The sequence below is a fragment of the Nycticebus coucang genome, chromosome X, assembly GCF_027406575.1.
Source record: "Nycticebus coucang isolate mNycCou1 chromosome X, mNycCou1.pri, whole genome shotgun sequence".
Lineage (NCBI taxonomy): Eukaryota > Metazoa > Chordata > Mammalia > Primates > Lorisidae > Nycticebus > Nycticebus coucang.
The window spans coordinates 31,074,276-31,087,098 of NC_069804.1; the positions used below are offsets into that span (position 1 = coordinate 31,074,276).

General features: G+C 43.5%; 1 protein-coding gene across 5 annotated transcripts in view; it reads right to left on the reverse strand.

Moving 5' to 3' along the window:
• The window catches only part of TAB3 (TGF-beta activated kinase 1 (MAP3K7) binding protein 3), an 82,683-nt gene that overhangs the window by 49,094 nt on the left and 20,766 nt on the right, over positions 1 to 12,823 (reverse strand). For 2 of the 5 annotated variants that reach the window (XM_053579302.1, XM_053579301.1), the window contains exon 2: positions 5,047 to 5,131. The exons of 2 other annotated variants lie outside the window; for them this stretch is intronic. The gene's annotated coding sequence lies outside the window, so the exon portion shown is untranslated. Of the gene's footprint in view, positions 1 to 5,046; positions 5,146 to 12,823 lie in introns of those variants that run through there. One more of the 5 variants, XM_053579303.1, reaches the window with a different exon arrangement.

A 12,823-nucleotide genomic window follows, 5' to 3' on the forward strand; every position in this document is an offset into this window, starting at 1 on the left:
CTCCCCCACTACAGCCCAGATGGCCACAGCTGTGGATTGTGGAATTGTGTAGGCAGTAACCTTAGATTAAGAAAGAATAAATACTGAAGGTATAAACCCTACAATCACATAAGGCCAGGGGCCACATGAACCAGGAAACTCTAGTGTGAAGCCTTTACTGCCTGTCAGCTTTGTGAGGACTCCTCTTTTAAAGATAAGACAGTGACTAAGGGGCCCAAATGCTATGCTTAGAAGTGGAATCACTGAGGCTTCCTTCAGTGGCGCAGCTACCTCCTTAATTCAGGAGTGCTGACACCACAAGGCACAGTGGGTTCTGTTCCTGAAAAAGCAGCTGCTAGGATTCCTCTCAATAGAATTCTTCCTCCCAATCAGAGAAAAGTTCCTGTAGAGCTCTGCTTTGATGCCACAATTCCCCACACTCTAGAAAGTGACACCTACTGTTTTGTTTCCACAGTCTTTTCTGAGTTCAGCAAATTATACAGGGTGGTACCTTTATGGCCTAGAGCATTTTACCTCTGCCAGAATTTTAGCTTACTTCCTAAAATAATGATATCAGAGGTTGCAAACCACTGGTCTGTGGGCTGAATCCAGCCCACAAATCTGCTTGTTTTGGCCTAAGCAGTGTTTAAAGAAAAAAAAGCTTAACTACATTTAAAATAGGGAGAATTCACATAAAATTTTAGATATTAATAACTACATTTTCTCTGAAAATCGGATGATCTAGGCAACAACTGGCTGAAGCTAAAGTACCATTCTCCTTTTAGAAGGGACAGTTTGCCTAGTTCTTCTACACTCTGGAGGGGGTCCCAGTTACTGAGGCCCAGCCAGGCTTCACTTATTTAAATGTCTGCTGGGTTTGAGACACCTAAAATGGGTTCTAGAAAGAGGTCTAAAGATAGTTGCCCTAAGTATCAGTCTACTCTATTGTGTTTCAATGGCATACCATTGATTCAGTAATATGAGGTACAATAATTTTTCTTCATGTAAGATTGTCCCAGGCAAGAAAGGTATTTAGCATTCTGCACCACCACCACCCCCAAGCAACCTCTAGAAAGACAATACTATCTCAGGCTGCCAGTCACGGCTAGCATGTTCAGACTGGTGAAGTTGAGCATTTCCCAGGTTTGAAGAAAGTTAGACAAGTCTTAAAAGGACTTTTAAAATTAAAAAATAAAGGAAGTACTCATTTTTCTGACTGGTCTGACAGTAATAACTGTTGAACAAAAAGTATGTATGTCAGCATAAAGCTTTGGAACTTTCATCCATTTTCTTAATGCTTTGGAGGTTTTGATTTTAGATATTTATTGAGCCATATTTAATCTCCAAAATAATCCCATGAGAGATATTATCACACACATTTTACAAATGAGGAAACTTTAGAGAGGGTAAAGCATTTGCTTACAGTCACACAGTTAACAGTCACACAGTTAACAAGTGGCAAAGCGAGGAGACAAACTTGAAGTCTATGCTCTCAATCATTACTATCCTGTACTGCCGGGTACTGGTTCAGGCTCTGAAGATATGATGATATAACGCCTAACAGCTTAAAGCAAACCTTGCTTTTAAAACAGAAAAGTTTTGGGCGGCGCCTGTGGCTCAGCGGGTAGGGCGCCGGCCCCATATGCCGAGGGTGGTGGGTTCAAACCCTGCCCCGGCCAAACTGCAACCAAAAAATAGCCGGGCGTTGTGGCGGGCGCCTGTAGTCCCAGCTACTTGGGAGGCTGAGGCAAGAGAATCGCCTAGGCCCAGGAGTTGGAGGTTGCTGTGAGCTGTGTGAGGCCACGGCACTCTACCGAGGGCCATAAAGTGAGACTCTGTCTCTACAAAAAAAAAAAAAATAAATAAAAAATAAAAATAATAATAAAACAGAAAAGTTTTTGTACTAGAGTGTGAATTCTTCAAGCTAAACGGCAACAAGAAGTGACTGATATTAGAACATAACAAATGATCTACTGGCAGAGGTAAGAGTACCAGTTTCAGGATTTTTCATTCACATATAGAAAAGTGCTAGTAGGCTTGGTGCTTGTAGCTCAGTGGCTAGGGCGCTAGCCACATATACTGGAGCTGGCGGGTTCGAACCCAGCTGGGCCTGCAAAACAACAATGACAATTATAACAAAAAAATAGCTGGGCATTGTCAGCGCCTGTAGTCCCAGCTACTTTGGAGGCTAAGGCAAGAGAATCATTTAAGCCCAAGAGATTGTGGTTGCTATGAGCTATGATGCCAGGACATGCTACAAAGGGCGACATAATGAAACTCTGTCTCAAAAAAAAAAAAAAAAAAGTGCTACTAAATAACAAGGAAAAGATAGGAATATGATAGTTATTATTTCCCCTAAATGAACTTTCCAAATAATTTATAGAACAATCATGCTACAGGATTTTTGTTAAGTGGAAACCACTTTTAAATAGCCACATATTAACTCCATCTATCTCATGGTCTGTTACAGTCTTGAAAAATATACTAAGAGATCAGGGCGGCGCCTGTGGCTCAGCGAGTAGGGCAATGGCCCCATATACCGAGGGTGGCGGGTTCAAACCCGGCCCCGGCCAAACTGCAACAAAAAATAGCCAGACGTGGGCGGCGCCAGTGGCTCAAAGGAGTAGGGCACCAGCCCTGTATGCTGGAGGTGGTGGGTTCAAACCCAGCCCCGGCCAAAACTGAAAAATAAATAAATAAATAAAATCCAAAAAACAAATAAAATAAATAGCCGGGTGTTGTGGCAGGTGCCTATAGTCCCAGCTACTCAGGAGGCTGAGGCAAGAGAATCGCCTAAGCCCAAGAGCTGGAGGTTGCTGTGAGCTGTGACACCATAACACTTTACCCAGGCCGTTAAAGTGAGACTCTATCTCTATTAAAAAAAAAAAAAAAAAAGAGAGCGAGAGAGCGATCAAAACAATATATTAAAATAATCAAAAATATTTTCAAGTTAAATATAGCCCCTAGAAACAAACAGAAGCATACTCGTATTTAATTTAAACTTAACATCCTCCCAAAGAATGTTTGTCAGCTGCCCCCTATACACAGAAATATTTATAAATTCACATAAATACATAGAGACCACATACACAGAATTTCAGATGAGAGGGCCCAGAATCAACGACATCCCAATAGCAATCAATAAGCACAACTAGCATTCAATCTTGATTTCTTTTCTTTTTTTTTTTTTATTGAGACAGAGCCTCAAGCTCTCACCCTGGGTAGAGTGCTATGGCATCACAGCTCACAGCAACCTCCAACTCCTGGGCTCAAGCAATTCTCCTGCCTCCGCCTCCCAAGTAGCTAGGACTACAGGTGCCCACCACAACGCCCAGCTATTTTTTGGCTGCAGCCCTCGTTGTTTGGCAGGCTGGGCTGGATTTAAACCTGCCAGCTCAGTTGTATACTATGGCTGGCACCTTAGCCACTTGAGCCACAGGCACCGAGCCTCAATCTTGATTTCTAATAGCATTCTTCTTTCTTTAATATAAGGAACTAGGGCCCTATGAAGAAATAGCTGATTCTAGAACTGGGGAAGGGAACACACAGGATGAACCTGGGGCATCTTATAGTGCCAGAAAGTAAGGAAGTACTCAAACAAAAATATCCCATGATGATGGGCCCATGTGAAAATGACACATGTGAGGAACCAACTTAGAGATCTTCTAATGGCCAAGGCTGAAAAAATTTGAACACCAAAATAAAAAAAAAAAAGTACTGGATTATGATCTTATGACCTAAAGTATAAAATGAATATCCATGAGCACATACTGATATAAAGAAATGACTGAATGAATAAATAAATAAAGAGGGGGAACAAATCTCCCATGCAGAAGAATCCCAAATAATTTATGTAGATGATTCACTCTCAAGGAAATGGAGTATAACCTCCTACTTCTTAAATGTGGCCTGCAGATAATGACTTCTTTCCAAACATCGCAGTACAGAAAGGGGAATAAAAAAAGATTACAGTGGAAGGCCAGGCATGGTGGCTCACACCTGTAATCCTAGTACTCTGGGAAGCCGAGGCAGGTGGATTGCCTGGGCAATCACGCAGGTTCAAGACCAGCCTGAGCCAGAGCAAGACCTCGTCTCTAAAAATAATTGGGTGTTGTGGCAGGCGCCTGTAGTCCCAGCTACTTGGGAGGCTGAGGCAAGAGAATCACTTGAGCCCAAGAGTTTGAGGCTGCTGTGAGCTATGACGCTACTGCACTCTACAGAGGGCAACAAAGTAAGACTGTCACAAAAACAAAAAAAAAGATTACAGTGGAGAAACTTGACAAACACCTTCTCAGCTAGGTGATCAAGCTCAACTTCAACAGTGATAGTATGTACTCTTGTTATAAGGTGATGAGAATCTTAGAATAGCACTTTATGTTTGCAATCTTCCTCTCAAAAATCCATAACCCCAGCCTAACCATAAGAAAAATATCTGACAAATCCCAAGTGAGTGACAGTCTATAAAATACCCCATCAGCATTCCTCAAAACTGTCAAGGTCATCAACAGCAAGGAAAGTCAGAAACTGTCACCACCAAGAGGAGCCTAAGGAGACATAACAATAAAACATGATGTGGGGCGGCGCCTCTGGCTCAGTGAGTAGGGCAGCAACCCCATATACCGAGGGTGGCGGGTTCAAACCTGGCCCCAGCCAAACTGCAACAAAAAAAAAAATAGCCAGGCATTGTGGCAGGCACCTGTTGTCACAGCTACTCGGGAGGCTGAGGCAAGAGAATCACCTAAGCCCAAAAGTTGGAGGTTGCTGTGAGCTGTGACGCCAGAGCACTCTACCCAGGGTGACAGCTTGAGACTCTGTCTCAAAAGAAAAAAAAAAAAACTAAGGCAATCTGAATAAACTATGGACCTCAGTTAATATGAATAATAATGCTTCAATATTAATTCATTAATTGCAACAAATGCCTCATGCTAACGTAAGCTGTTAATAACACGGGAAACTTGGGAGCAAGGCACATACACAGGGACTCTATACTGTCTTCTCAATTATTCTACAAAACTAAAACCATTCTAAAAAATAATGTCCATTTAAAATTAGAAGAAAAAAAAATACCTCAAGATGGTTTATAAGCCCTGGCACAGGAGTTTTATTCACATCTCCAATTCTGAAAGTACCTTCTTTTCAGTAGCCCAGAAATCTGAGAAAAATGAAAAGATGGTTATCCTTTTGCTAATTTTCCAACTTAAAGGAAAGTGACAAAAAGTAGTAGACTTCTAGTGCCTTGGAGGAATAAGGGTAGCTGTGATTTCAATCGGGGGAAATTTTACCCTACAAAGAACATTTAGCAACGTTTGGAGATACTTCAGGTTGTCATATTAAGGACAGGTGCCATTGACATCTTGTGTGGTCTCTCTGACCACACTTTTAAGGCAGGGTACTCTTTCCTAAGCTGAATCTTCTTTACTTTTATTATTATTATTATTTTGTAGAAACAGAGTCTCACTTTATTGCCCTCAGTAGAGTGCCGTGGTGTCACGCAGCTCACAGCAACCTCCAACTCCTGGGCTTAGAAGATTTTCTTTCCTCAGCCTCCTGAGTAGCTGCAAATACAGATGCCCGCCACAACACCTGGCTATCTTTTTGTTGCAATTTGGCTGGGGCTGGGTTTGAACCCGCCACCCTCGGTATATGGGCCAGTGCTCTACCCACTGAGCAACTGGCGCTGCCCTCTTCTTTACTTTTAGATCAAAAATATATTCTATGGCCAGGGACAGTGGCTCATGCCTGTAATCCCAGCACTCTGGGAGGCTAAGGCAGGCAGATGGGTTAAGCTCATGAGTTTGAGACCAGACTGAGCTAGAGCAAGACTCCACCTCTAAAAGTAGCCAGGCGTTATGGCAGCTACTTGGGAGGCTGAGGCAAAAGAATCGCTTGAACCCAAGAGCCTGAGGTTGCTGTTAGCTATGACGCCACAGCACTCAACTAGGGGTAACAAAGTGAGACTCCGTCTCAAAAAAAAAAAAAAAATTACATATATATAAAAAACGGTAATTAAATTCTACATTATTCCACAGAAGAGAGCAGCAGTTCAAAAAGACAAAAAGATAGTCCACTGCTATTTTCTTAGGGCTCTTGTAGTACACCTTGTCATGATTTGCCATCCTGAGCCCTCCATTCTATTTAGAGAAAAAAGAACTAAGCTGGGGCCTATGAAGCATGCATCTAAGTTTTAATTGCATAGCTGAAAATAGTATATATAATGTTTTTTTAAATGCTGACCATCGTATAACCTACTTCTGTTCTAGGAAGGGCTATTTATATGAGGTCTGACAATTAAGATCGTGAATTCATCCTAGAAAAAGTCCTACATACCTCACTGCCAAGTATCACTACAGTCACCTTTGAAGTACTCCCCTTAGAAGCTAAGCACTGACGCTAGCACCTAGTCCACCCTTCAAAGCAATTTTGGAAATCTTTTCTGGAATGACTGGTTGATTTTCATCTGGGGGCAATTTTGCCCTACAAAGAACATTTGGCAACATTTGGAGACATGTCAGGTTGTCATATTAAGGAGAGGTGCTATTGACATCCGTGGGCAGGGGCTAGAGACGCTACTAAACATCCTACAGTGCACCAGACAGCCCTTGACAACAAAAAATTATCCAGGCCAAGATGCCAATAGTGCAGAAGCTGAGGAACCTAAACTCAACCCAATATAAACCCTTGTTTTACCCAAGAATTGAAGGCTAAAAGTGTTAAAGATTTTAAACAGGCCTCATATCTTGTCCACTGTTCAATTTACAACACCACATTCACCATATGTTGTTATCCTAGGAGACATGTTCAAAAAAGTGGGAACATGCTCATAAGACAGAAAGACAAATTATCTGAAGATCGAAGCTGATATTAATATATAGTTTTTCTTGATATAGTCTACCAATGGCTCAAAGCAAGAATTATGGCTACAATACCATTTTTTAAAATGTACCTTTATTTGCTCATAATACTAGATTTACCAACTGTACAACTCAGTTATTAAACATGGATTTGAGAATGAGAAAAATTATAAAAAACTGCATATCCACACATATCTAGTTACTCCTTGGGGCAGGTCTTTCGATCTCTACCAGCTCCAGTCCTAAGGATCTGGCACATGGATAGCATTAGCCCCTTTTATTCCAGTCAACTGGTAATTTACCTTTCCTTTCACTAGTGAGGTTTTTGGGGTTTTTTTATTTTTTTGAGACAGAGCCTCAAGCTGTCACTCTGGGTAGGGTACCCTGGCATGACAGCTCACAGCAACCTCCAACTCCTGGACTCAAGCGATTCTCCTGCCTCTACCTCCCAAGTAGCTGGGACTACAGGCGCCTGCCACAACGCCCGGCTATATTTTGGTTGCAGCCCTGGTTGTTTGGCAGGCCTGGGCTGGATTTGAAACTGCTACCTCAGGTGTATGTGGCTGGCACCTTAGCCGCTTGAGCCACAGGCGCCGAGCCACAAGTGAGGTTTCTAACAGCAAATGGATTATCCCAAGAACTTGCAACTCCCACTGCTAACAGCTAATAGTAGCTCCTTAGGGTCTAGATTTAGAGCCTAAACCCAATAAACAGGTAAAAATCACCTGGACAGCTTTTATTTTCTCATCTTTGCTCTTAAATGCACTGAGGGTGCACCTGTGGCTCAAGGAGTAGGGCGCTGGTCCCATATGCTGGAGGTGGCGGGTTCAAACCCAGCCCCGGCCAAAAACCACCAAAAAAAAAAAAAAAAAAAATGCACTGAGGGCATGGGATAAAGATGTTAACAGCAATACAGATTTGTTTTCAAAACAGAAACACACTCCTTACCTCCAATTTTTCAACTGGTGAAACTTCAACTAAGATACCGTGCCCAGTTTGACACACTACAATTCACAGTGAAAAACTTGAAAAAGGCTGAAGACACTGTCCTTAAAAAATGAAAGGCCGGAGGCGGCACCTGTGGCTCAGTGGGTAGGGCGCCAGCCCCATATGCCTAGGGTGGTGGGTTCAAGCCCAGCCCCGGCCAAACTGCAACAAAAAATAGCCGGGTGTTGTGGCGGATGCTTGTAGTCCCAGCTATTCGGGAGGCTGAGGCAAGAGAATCGCCTAAGCCCAGGAGTTGGAGGTTGCTGTGAGCTGTGTGATGCCACGGCACTCTACCGAGGGCAATAAAGTGAGACTCTGCCTCTACAAAAAAAAAAAAAAAAAAAGAAAGGTCGGAGAGGTAAGATTCAAACCGGGAGGTGTTTAAAGAAGATAGTGTGAGCATGTAATACAGTGTATGAGTAAAAGGTCATGAAAAAGCATGTAGTCCATTACTACATGAAATCTCAGTAAATGAAGCTGATGTTTAATTAATATAAGAGAAAGTTCTCCTGATGGCCTGAGCCACCCTACTCCCTCCTCAAGCACCTCTAGTGCCTAAGGCAGAACTCACAAAAGTAGAAGGGAGGAACCAAGCTTTCCTGACATTTTGGCTTCAGAGAAAGCTAGCAAGAAGAGCTTAAGTTGCATCCGTGGCAAACCATCAGGAGTCCCTGTAGCTTCCCAAGATATACTAGTCATTAAAATTTAATGAATTTGATTACAAAACTGTGCTGAGGCCCTTTTAGGGCCTTAGGTCTTTAAAATTTAAAGGACTCCATGGTGAGTCTAATTTAGACTCTGGTAAAGAAGAAGAACTTTTAAAATTCCCACATAAAAAGCAAGCACCATACCCTCATTGCAATCTTGCAGCAGTGAAGGAATATGTGGTCTTTTTTCTGGTTTTTTTTGTTGTTGTTGTTGTTTTCCCTGCTACCTTACCTATTCTCAAAAGAATTAGACCTACTCATTGAAGACTGGGAGAAATCACTAACCCATCACTCAAGAATAACTTTAACTTGCTCAAAAAGGAAAAATATCACTTTATCATAAACCTTAGTAAAACAGGGCAGCGCCCGTGGCTCAGTCGGTAAGGCGCCGGCCCCATATACCGAGGGTGGAAGGTTCAAACCTGGCCCCGGCCAAACTGCAACAACAACAAAAAAATAGCCCCGGCCAAAAACTGCAAAAAAAAAAATACACGGGCAATGTGACGGACGCCTGTAGTCCCAGCAACTGAGGAGGCTGAGGCAAGAGAATCACCAAAGCCCAAGAACTAGAGGTTGCTGTGAGCTGTGACACTACAGCACTCTACTGAGGACAACAAAAACTCTGTCTCTAAAAAAAAAAACTTAGTAAAACAATAGCACAAGTTTTTGTTAAAGAAGAAAGCAGAGTGGCTCCAGCACCTGTGGCTCAAGTGGCTAAGGCACCAGCCACATACACCTGAGCTGGCAGATTCAAATCCAGCCCAGGGCCCACCAAACAACAACAGCTGCAACCAAAAAAAATAGCTGGAGGTTGCTGTGAGCTGTGATGTCACAGCACTCTACCCAGGGAGAAAGCTTGAGGCTCTGTCTCAAAAAAAAAAAAAAAAAGAAGAAGAAGAAGGAAGCAGAGTCTTTGGTTCCACAATTGGGGATTTTTTTTTTTTTTTTGTAGAGACAGAGTCTCACTTTATGGCCCTCTGTAGAGTGCTGTAGCCTCACACAGCTCACAGCAACCTCCAACTCCTAGGGAGTTGAGCTTAAGTGATTCTCTTGCCTCAGCCTCCCGAGTAGCTGGGACTACAGGCGCCCGCCACAACGCCCGGCTATTTTTTGGTTGCAGTTTGGCTGGGGCCGGGTTTGAACCCGCCACCCTCGGTATATGGGGCCGGCGCCTTACCGACTGAGCCACAGGCACCGCACGGGGATTTTTTTTTTTTTTTTTGTAACAGATAGGGTCTTGCTCTGTCACCCAGGCCGGAGTACAGTGGCCCAACCATAGCTCACTATAATCCAGAACTCCTGGGCTCAAGGGATCCCCCTACCTCAGCCTCCCAAATAACTGGGACACACCACCACACTTAGCTAATTAAAAAAAATTTTGTAGAGTTGGGGTCTCACTATGTTGCCCAGGGTGGTCTTGAATTTCTAGTCTTAAGTGATCCTCTCACCCCAGCCCCCCCAAAGTGCTAAGATTATATGTGTGAGCCACTGTACCTGGCTCCCAGCTAGGGATTTTTTTAACAACTCAAGAAGTGACTATTTATTTCAGTTAACCAAACAGCCCTAGTGAAAGAGGAAAAAGTTCTTCCATATAGAAAAATTTAAGCCAATAGTGGCAGAACTGACCAAATTAGAACATAATTTTGCAAAGCTTAATTACATAACTAATTCATGTACAGATAATCAACAGATGATAAAAGCTTTAGGTGAAAAGTTGGCCTTCATGAAGGGATCAAGCTGTCACCACCAGAACCCTCAGATCAATTATTACAATGTTTAAAGGGAAATGACCTGACATGTACCTCCAGATATGATATAAAATGAAGTAACAGCAAGTACTCTTGCCCATGCCTCCAAGTTACATTCTGAATCTAATTAAGCATATAGTTGTTATTTCCAGCCTCTATAAAATATAAAGGATAAAGAAACAAGTTTAACAATATCCCACCAGAATGAGAAATTCTGAGCATGAAAATTTAAATTAAAAGAGAACTAAAAGACTTAAGAGGCATAACCAAATACAATGAGTAGACCCTGTTTTAAACAAACCAACTATCAAAAAAATGTTTTGTTTTGTTTTGCAATTCTTGTCAAGGCAGGGTTTGAACCCGCCACCTCCTGTATGTAGGGCTAGTGCCCTACTCCTTGAGCCACAGGCACCACCCAAAAAAAAAATGTTTTTAAGACAACTAGGGCAGGGTGGCGCCTGCGGCTCAGTGAGTAGGGCGCCAGCCCCATATACTGAGGGTGGAGGGTTCAAACCTGGACCCAGCCAAACTGCAACAAAAAAATAGTCGGGCGCCTGTAGTCCCAGCTACTCGAAAGGCTGAGGCAAGAGAATCGCCTAAGCCCAAGAGCTGGAGGTTGCTGTGAGCTGTGATGCCGCAGCACTCTACCAAGGGTGACAAAGTGAGACTCTGTCTCTAAAAAAAGTCACACCAAGTGTGCCTGTGCCTGCCTCTCCTATCCCCTCTTCTATCTCCTCCACCACCCCTGACACAGCAAAACCAATACCTCCTCTTCTTCCTCCACAGCCTACTCAATGTTAAGATGATAAAGATAAAGACCTTTATGATGATCCACTCCCACTTAACAGTAAATATATTTTTCTTATGATTTTTTCGAGACACAGTCTCAAGCTGTCGCCCTCAGTAGAGTGCTGTGATGTCACGGCTCACAGCAACCTCCAAGCGATTCTCTTGCCTCAGCCTCCCAAGTAGCTGGGACTACAGGCGCCCGCCACAACACCTGGCTATTTTTTTGGTTGCAGTTGTCATTGTTGTTTGGCAGGCCCAGGCTGGATTCAAACCCGCCAGCTCCAGTGTATGTGGCTGGCACCCTTAGCTGCTGAAGTACAGGCACCAAGTCTCTTTTGATTTTCTTAATATTTCCTTTTCTCTAGCTTACTTTATTATAAGAATACATAATACATACAAAATATGTTAATTGACCATTCACATTATCAGTAAGGCTATTGGTCAACAGACTAATAATAATTAAGTTTTGGGGGAGTGAAAAGTTATACATGGATTTTTTTTTTTTTTTTTGAGACATCTCACTTGGTCACGGGCGGTAGAGTACTGTGGTGTCTTACCTCACAGCAACTTCAAACTCTTGGGTTAAAGTGATCATCTTGCCTCAACCTCACAAGCAGCTGGGACTACAGGCGCACACCACACCACAATACACAGCTATTTTTTAGAGAAGGGGGTCTCGCTCTGGTTTAGGCTGGTCTTGAACCTGTGAGCTCAGACAACCCACCTGCCTCAGCCTCCCAAGTGCTGGGGTTACAGGCGTGAGCCATCGCACCCGGTGAAAGGGGGGCACTCAACCGGCAGAGATGTCACAGACCACCAAGGCTTGTAGGAAAGGTCTTTATTGGCGAGGGAGGGATGCTGCAGAGCAGCACGGAGGAGGAGAGAGAAACGAGGAGGAGGGAGAAAAAAGAGAGCAAGAGAGAGTGAGAGAGCAAGAGGGGGGGAGGGAGAGAGGGTGAGAGAGAGAGGTGTATCTTTATATAGGTTTGGTTAGGGGAAGTCTTAGAATGGTGACGGGATGGTAGAATAGCCAATAAGGAGTTACTGCTCTGCCGGGAAGAACCCTAAGGAGCAGGCCATAAGTTTGAAATTTTCAGCCTGTAACTGGGACAAGGAGATAAGGTAAGTTTTGTGACCTAACACCTGGCCTATACATGGATTTTGACTATGTGTGTGTGGGGGGAGAGTGGGGTCAGCACCTCTAATCCCTGCACGGTTCAAGGGCCATTTGTATTGTGTATTCTTTTTGTTTTTGTTTGTTTGCAGTTTTGGCCGGGGTGGGTTTAAACCCTCCGCCTCCAATATATGGGGCCGGCGCCATACTCACTGAGCCACAGGTGCAGCCCCTGTTTTTTTTTCTTCTGAGACAGACTCTCACTATGTCACCTTTAGTAGAGTGCCATGGAGTCACAGCTCACAGCAACCTCAAACTCTTGGGCTTAAGCAAAATTCTTACTTCCTTCCAAGTAGCTGGGACTACAGGCGCCCGCCACAACATCTGGCTATTTTTTGTTGTTGTTGTTGTTGTAGTTGATGTTGTTTGGCAGACCAGTACCAGGTTCGAACCTTCCAAGTAGCTGGGACTACAGGCGCCTGCCACATCTGGCTATTTTTTGTTGTTGTTGTTGTTGTAGTTGATGTTGTTTGGCAGACCAGTACCAGGTTTGAACCCACCAGCCCCAGTGTATGAACCTCGCGCCCTAGCCGCTGAGCTACAGGCACCAAGCCTGTATTGTGTATGTTAAGAAGGAATTATTATTAG